Source organism: Xiphophorus couchianus, chromosome 23 (assembly GCF_001444195.1).
Source record: "Xiphophorus couchianus chromosome 23, X_couchianus-1.0, whole genome shotgun sequence".
Classification (NCBI taxonomy): domain Eukaryota; kingdom Metazoa; phylum Chordata; class Actinopteri; order Cyprinodontiformes; family Poeciliidae; genus Xiphophorus; species Xiphophorus couchianus.
Window position 1 is genome coordinate 4,826,903 of NC_040250.1, and position 7,770 is coordinate 4,834,672.

A 7,770-nucleotide genomic window follows, 5' to 3' on the forward strand; every position below is an offset into this window, starting at 1 on the left:
ATGTCACAGTGAAAAAGTGTCCGTAAGAGCAGGAAGCACTTTGCAAAGACATGTAAAACTTGTATTTTGCATTTAATATACCTGCTTAACTTTCAGATTTGCTGCAGTTTCAGTGCCACAGTGCAAAAATCTTATGAACAAGCTTTTTGTTTTAGGAACAATATTAATATTTTCAAATTTATTTAATCAAATTGAATAATCTCCAATTGAGTAATTTGCTAAAATTGAATGTTTAGTTTATAGTTTTTTTAATTGGTTGACAGAGGTTCTGATAACTGCTGATAGAAGTTACTGTAAATAAAAAAGACAAATTATTTAAGAAATACAGCCTTTCTTATTTAGCAGTAAGAAAGGTTTGAAAACATTGGTTTGTGTGTAATTAAACTATATAATGTGTTTCACAATTGAGTTACTGAAAAACATTTTAAATATTCCAATTGATTGAATATGACTATATGTGGTGAGACTTTATTACAGGTGTACCCCAAGGCTTGGTTCTTCTCCCACTTCTGTTCAGTTTATATGAATAAACAATTTGACACATTTATGTCCAAATGCAGGTTTTCAGATGTATGCTGATGACTCTGTTTTATATGTAGCTGGTAAGAACATTAGATATTTTCCAGCACAAGCATTCTGGTATTTGGAGTCTGTTGCAGCATAGTTTTCATAAAAACATTTTTAAAAGGGTTAATTTGGTTTCCCTCTTTTATTGGATATTTGCTAGACAGGAATGATTTAAATATTTAAAAGGCAACTTATTAAAACTATCCAGCATTATCTTTTGATATCTCACATTTGTTCCTGTACAAACAAAACTCAACTTTCTGAAAGTCTTCAAATGTTTATGATTGGGGAGCTTTTAGGAGGCTGTTTCACTGTTTCTGTATGCTCCATATCAGGATATTGTGTGTTTAACAAAATAAAGAAAGCAGAGGTGAAAAGAAGAAGTATTAGGCCTAAAAAAAACTTTCTCTGACACATTATCAGTATTGGAAAGTCATATCTTTATGAAACATAAAAAAAATCCCATAAAGACCCAAAACAGAACCTTAGTTGAGAAAAACAGCAAGGGAAAACTTGGAAAGACAATCGGAGAGGACGGAAACCTTTAATCAAGACCAGCTTAAAAGACTACAGGAAAGTTTAGCTGTGACGAAAGAAAATGTACAGAAATAAGGGTGTGACTCGAGAAATTTGCACAATGGTGATTCATGGAGGAATGAAATCAGGGTATAGAGTATCGGCCTATTTACAGTCTTCCTGTCAACATCAAGCAGCTATTCAAAAGGAGGATGTTTAGGCAACAACCTACTAAAAAGGAAGGAGAAAACCTGGAATCGTACCAAAGCAATCACTGAGTTCAACATCCAGAAAAGAGCCTCCTCCTCCTCTTGAGATAACAAATCTGAGAAAAATCAGATACATATAGCAGCTTTCTATTAATAACTCTCTGCTGGAAGCAAGAAAAACAGATCTGTGGTCTCCTGTAAATCAAAGCGGCTCGTTTTCATCACAGACAGGCTGCAGGTCGTTACTGACGCCTGGAGGAGGCAGTTCGCTGCTGGCCAAGGTTAGCGCTCAACACGTGGCCCTTACATAAGGGAGCCACTCCTTCATCAAACAAAAACATCTGGGGATGAAGAATCTAATTCAAAGTGATCCAGGAGAGGCAGAGACGTGTCTGCTGACTTCCTGGCCGCTTATGATCAATCACTGCATGGATATTAGGTTGTTAGTTGTGAACAATGCATAGATTAGACTATTTCAAACAGCAAATTAGTGAAATATTAAAGCTACAGCATCCAGTCCGAAGCAGTAAGGATTTATTTTGGTATATTTGACTGGATTCAATTCTCTAGAAGTCTGTCTGAAGAATGTGTGGAGGATTAGATTCAGACTTACACAGACTGAGTTTATAATAGACAAAACAGAATTAGCAGGCCAACTAAAATATAAAAATCTGAAACACATGGACAGTATAATGAGAGATTCTCTAATGGAAATTCATTTGTTCAAAAAAATCTCTGGTGTTGGAGCTAAAAGGTTTGACATGGTTCTTAGTCACTTTTTAAACTCAAGACAAAAACTCTGCGACAAATGAACAAGAGAAACATTTCTCCAAATTCCAGGATTTAAATGTGCAACCTGGAAAAAGACTGGACGGACGGACAGACGGACGGATGGATGGTTAATAAATCTAGAATATTTTAAAATCCCTGCAGCTCACCAACTCTGGTTAATGTATAATCTGGGTGGATTCACACCTGCCATGTTTAATTCACTTTAGTTGAACTGTAGTTCATTTGTCTATAAAGTTCGCTTGGGGAGGTGTGAATGTGCAATCAAACTCTGATAGGGACCAAAGAAGTGAAATCTGGTCCGCCTACCGGTCTCTTGGTGCTGTTCAGACATGAACGCCAATCAGACTGGAGACCGCTCCAAAAGCAGGAAGCGGACAACAGCGCAGGGCATTCTGGGTAAATGTAACCAATACAAATGCACAATTCTAGCACTAAAGGGAGAAATGGCTCATGGTTTTTTACCAGAGACAAAAAAGAGAAATCCTACAACCAATAAAATCTGATGCCGCTCCATTTTTGTTTATATTTTGTGAAGAAGGAAGTTGAACTCATGTCATCTTCGCGAGTGTTCATGTTGTTTCCTTCTTGACTTTCTTGGTGCAGCCAAGGTGAGGTGAGGAGGTGAAACAATTTTTCATTAGTTTGGTTTGTTTCACACAGTCCAGTATAAAAGTGAACTGCATTAGCTGAAAATGTAACAAATGTTGCAATTTTGGTTCTCAGTTGACCCGAATCTACCAGGCTACCAGGTGTGAAAACTCCCTAGCACTCCAACAGGAATATGAATAAAGACAAGAAGCCTCAGCATGTTTTTGTTTGGTTCTTTCTGAAACTCATGCAAGTCTCTTTTGAGGGGTTTCTTAAGACAGTTAGGAAGGGGAAACCACAGCTTGTCCACAGGAAACTGAGTCAGTCTGGAGGTCCAACCAACCCAGAGGCTCCAGAAATCTTGCAGGAACTGTATGCCAGGTTCTCTTATGCAACGCTGTGGTTCTGCATGTTTAACTTCAAACACTGAGGCCCCTCACAAGGTAACTACTGTTGGGAAGCAGTAAAACTCCACCGATGCTGCGGGCCAAGTACAACAAACAAAAGATTTTTACTAAACAGCTTATCTGAAGGCTGATAGATGAAAAGACTCCAATCCAGTTTTCTGAACTCTGACCTGAAAAGCAGAATGAAAATTCAATTCGTTGATACCAAAAAGCTTTACAGTGATGAAGTTTTATCCACTTGATTTCTTGTAACATTTCACAACTTTTAGATTACTCTGCACCATGATCAGCTATATATAGAGTACATTGGAAGACTGAGAAATGTTTTTAACAATAATAATATCTCCCTTACACAAAATTATACGCCAGAGTAACTTGTTACATTTACTCAGTTATATCTATTTGAGTAACTTTTTGAAAAAATGTACTTTTAAGAGGCTTTTTTTTCTTTTTTTAGTTTGTCTTTTGCTACTCTTGTTTGAATACAATTTTTGGAGACTCTACTCACTGCGAGTAACTTCACTGAATGAAAAACCAAAAACAAGCTTGGGGTTTCTTTTTAATGAAACAAAACAAAGAGACAAACACCAAAGAAACTACATTAAAGGAATATAACAATGAAAGTGCCACAATCCAGTAAAATGATCATTTATTGCATCACTTATGCAAAACGTTACTCCGAAATATCTAAATATATACAATAATACATTTATTTTTTAATAAATGAAAAAAAATTATAATAATTGTATTATTTACATTTTTAGAAGAAAAAAATTGTATATTAAATAATTTCATTCAGTGTAGAAAGCTACATATTTTTATGAGCTTTCATTTGATGGTTCTTGGTTTTCACCAAACTCTCATTTTGAATGAATAAATAAACCTGCATCTGATTGGTTGATCTGACAGGACGTTAACTGCAGACCAATCATCTGGACTTTAGCAGAGTTAGCCCCGCCCACCAACTTTAAAGCACAAGACTGACAGATATGAAGAACACCATAAAATGATCAATTTGTGAAATAATTAAATGTAATTTTTGTAAATATGAATTGCAGCTAATGTAATTGTTGTATAGACAATAAATTAAGGATGATGTTTTTATTTCAATTTTGATAAATGGCACATTTAAGTACTCATAAACTGAGCCACGTTTGACCCTCCCTGTTATAAAACACAGCAGATGACGTTGAAGGAAACATTTTTAGTATTTACATCCTTTCTGCAGTAGTGTGAGCTTTTCTCCATGAAATAAATTGGCCGAGGCTCTGGGACGATGTGATCTTGGCTTGACTAAAAAGCAGCTTCTATGTTCGTCCAGTAAGCAAACAATGAGGTATTGTTGTACCGGATATACCTCAGATACTTGAGGCCAGAAGTCAAAATAGGGAGAAAAGTTCTTTTTGTAGTTGGGGAGGGAAACTATTTGAGTCTGTGGACAGATAAGAACCTCATGTGCCTTGTTTTTAACCCTGCACTGTTCCTACTGAGCACCAAGACTTGCTGATGAGGGTCTGTGTTTTGTCTTTATTCTGAAGATTCAATTAGCAGAGTACATTTTTCGCGGCTGAACCACAAAGTTTGACATTTCCGTTAGTGCAGACAAAAGCCTGGCTTCCTGACACCTGTCTGCGAAAGCATAATGAATGTCCCCAGCTGTCAGCGTCTCTCTTTGTGACGAACAAACAGTCTCGTTTGTTCAGCTTTCCAGAGAAACACGGCGGCCTCCTCCGACCGTCAGGCTTTTCAACTTTCAGGAAAAAAGGAGTCCAGCTGAGTTTATTTTGAGAAAAATTCCTCAGCTGAAGGATCTTCAACTTGACCCGTGTGAAAAACAACTTCAGAGACTAAATTTAGTCCTTCAGTTGCTTTGATTTCCTCTTTAACTGTTTATAGTGAAAGTCTTAATTTTAACATAACTATACATAAAAAAAGTAAAATAAAAACTAAAAAATGATCTCCTCACACTCCCAAAGAGTCAAGACAGACAAGAATGTCCTGTGCAGGATGGAAACTGCTTTGTCCACCTTTGAATTGTTGAAATGTTCATATTTTGGACCGTATATTGAGTTTATTTTTACAGCGCCAAATCAGAACTGCAACAGGAGCCTGTCATCTTCTTAAACCTTTATACAATCAAACCACATAGTATTTAAATTTCAGTAGGGTCAGATTTGTGCTGTGTGTGTTTAAAAAATGAGGAAGAGGGAGGCCAAAAGAAGAAGAATGGGGGCTAAAAAGTTATCTGCAGCAGATGATAAGTACATGGGAGGTACATTTTTTAAGAAACATGCCTTGGGAATCCAATCCTGTTGATGAAATATTAATGATGTCTCAGTTTCCCAGTAGGAAATCCGACTTCGGAGTACATTCCAGTTGATATTCCACTTTTTTCCACTAATCTTCTACCAAGATTGGTAGAAGGCCTTTTCTACCAATCTTGGTTAGAATAGCTGAGTGTTGCGTTTACAAAGTTGGTTTTTGTGCTTTTTGACTTGAAACTCTTTTATATGTTTTTTTTAAATGTATTTAGTGTTCTTATTGTTTTTTTTAGATAGATATTTCTTTGTTTTCCACATTAAAAATCCCCAAAACAATGGCTCCTTTTGTTGCTTGCTTGTTATACAACAAATCTCTCCTGGTCAAATACAAAGACTAGACTGAGAATAAAAAACATCAAAGGTCCAAAGAGAAAATTTGAAAAGGCCTTAAGAAACCCTAAATAGTTTGTATAAAACATAACAGACAAACAATTGATTTTTTACCATTTATCCGTGGCTGAACTGCAGTTAGGAAAGTGTTTTTGCATTAAAAAATGGCACAAAGGTCCTCAAATATGATAACTTTTCTTAATACAATCATCTAAGATCAGGATTTTGGTGCTATATTTCTGTTTTATTTTAAAACAATGAGTCTCATGGCTAAACTTCAGTAAAATGAGGCAAGTTATAAAAATAAATGTGTGTTTCAATGTTAAATAAGCACATTGAAGGTAGAACTGAATGAAATGCGTCCTGTTTATGTTTGTTTTTGCAGTGACTGAATGTACAGCTGTGACTTCCCAGATCAGATCAGAGGAAGGATCATTTGGGGTGAAGGGTGTGTTTATGGCTGGACCAGTAAAAAACAGTTTAAATTTAGCTGCAAGAACAGTTCTCAATTATTTGCTGTTTAAAATGAGGTTCAAACCAAGTTGTTGATGCATTTAACTCTGAGTTTGGCTTCTGGAATGTCACAATACACATCTGGAAGAAAGTAAATTATGAGCTGACACAACTGGATCTGATCTGATTTTCCCCTTCAACATGTTTACCCATACGTTTATCTGAACTTCATTTCATAAAACACGAACACACACACAGGATTTTCTAGACTGCTGGAAACAATCATAATCATGCCAAATGTCATATTTTTTAATAAAAAAGTAAGAAATCCAGTCAAAACATGAGAAGGATAAATTTCTGTTGCTACCTGATTGTTTTTGCAGAAGCCCTGTGTGAGAACCAACTCTTGTTTCTGTAACTGAGTGTGTTTGCTTCAGAAGGAGCTGCTAAGCCCTGTAAATATAAAAGTCTGCAGTAAACACACAAACAGATCTGGCTCCCATATGGTCTGTCTGCTGCTGTTCGCATGGAAAACTGCTGCCTGGGAATCTCAAATATTTCCTCCAGTCACGCTCTTGGTGCCAGCCCCTGCAGAAGTGGCAGAAGTAGACATTTTGTGAGTGTGTGTATTTTAAAAGGATTTCAGCATTTAAGCAAAAGGTGACATCCTAAAACTCTTCATATTGTATTTGCATTTCATGCTCCGCTTCCTTCCAAAAGCAAAGGATGTCGATATAAGAGCAACATCTGAGGCACTGCGGTCCTCAAACATGAATGTTTGGAATTCATTAAACTCCTGAGTCCCGAGAGATGTTAAGGGTTTCCAACTGTTTCATATTAAACCACAAGATGGAAAATTATGAAAACGGAAGAAGAGCAACGGAAGCCCTTCCACCAGGAAGAGTTTAACCTGCTGCTGCTGGATCGTAAAATTGCTTTATTGCTACCTGGAAGCACCTTGTCGTAGTTCGTTAACACTTTCCTGTCGGGGCGTCACTAAAACCTCGAGTAAAAATAATACAACTTAAATCTGGGGAGTTCAGATGCTCCTGCTGATGTTACATTTCTTTTTAAAGGCGACATATTATGAAAGGTTCACTTTTTTTGGGGGGGAGAAAATTAGCCGTTTCAAACTCCAATGGGAGCTACACCGTTACCTAGCAACTCCAGACGATACCTAGCAACTGAAGCGAAGCTCCAGCATGTTTGGGCAGCTAATTTTGCCTCTGTATGATGAGAGTAAGAGTAGCACTACTTCAACATATTGTTACTCGAGTAAAAGTAAAAAGTAGTTGTCTAAGAAATTAAGAGGAAGAAAGTATTTGGTAAAAAGTCTGCTCAATTACTGAGTAACTGATCAAATTATCAATCATTTAACATTTAAAAATTTCATCATCGGACAGATCAAAATATAAAGTTAAGTGGACATTTTCGGTATTTTAAGGACAAAAATGTCAACAATTCATATAAGCAACAAAATTAACAAAATCAAGCAAAAGAACATTTAGTTCCAAATCAAATCAAATTTCTTTCAATATTTTTTTTATAAACATATGAAACCTTAACAAAAACTGCAGGTGTGTTTCT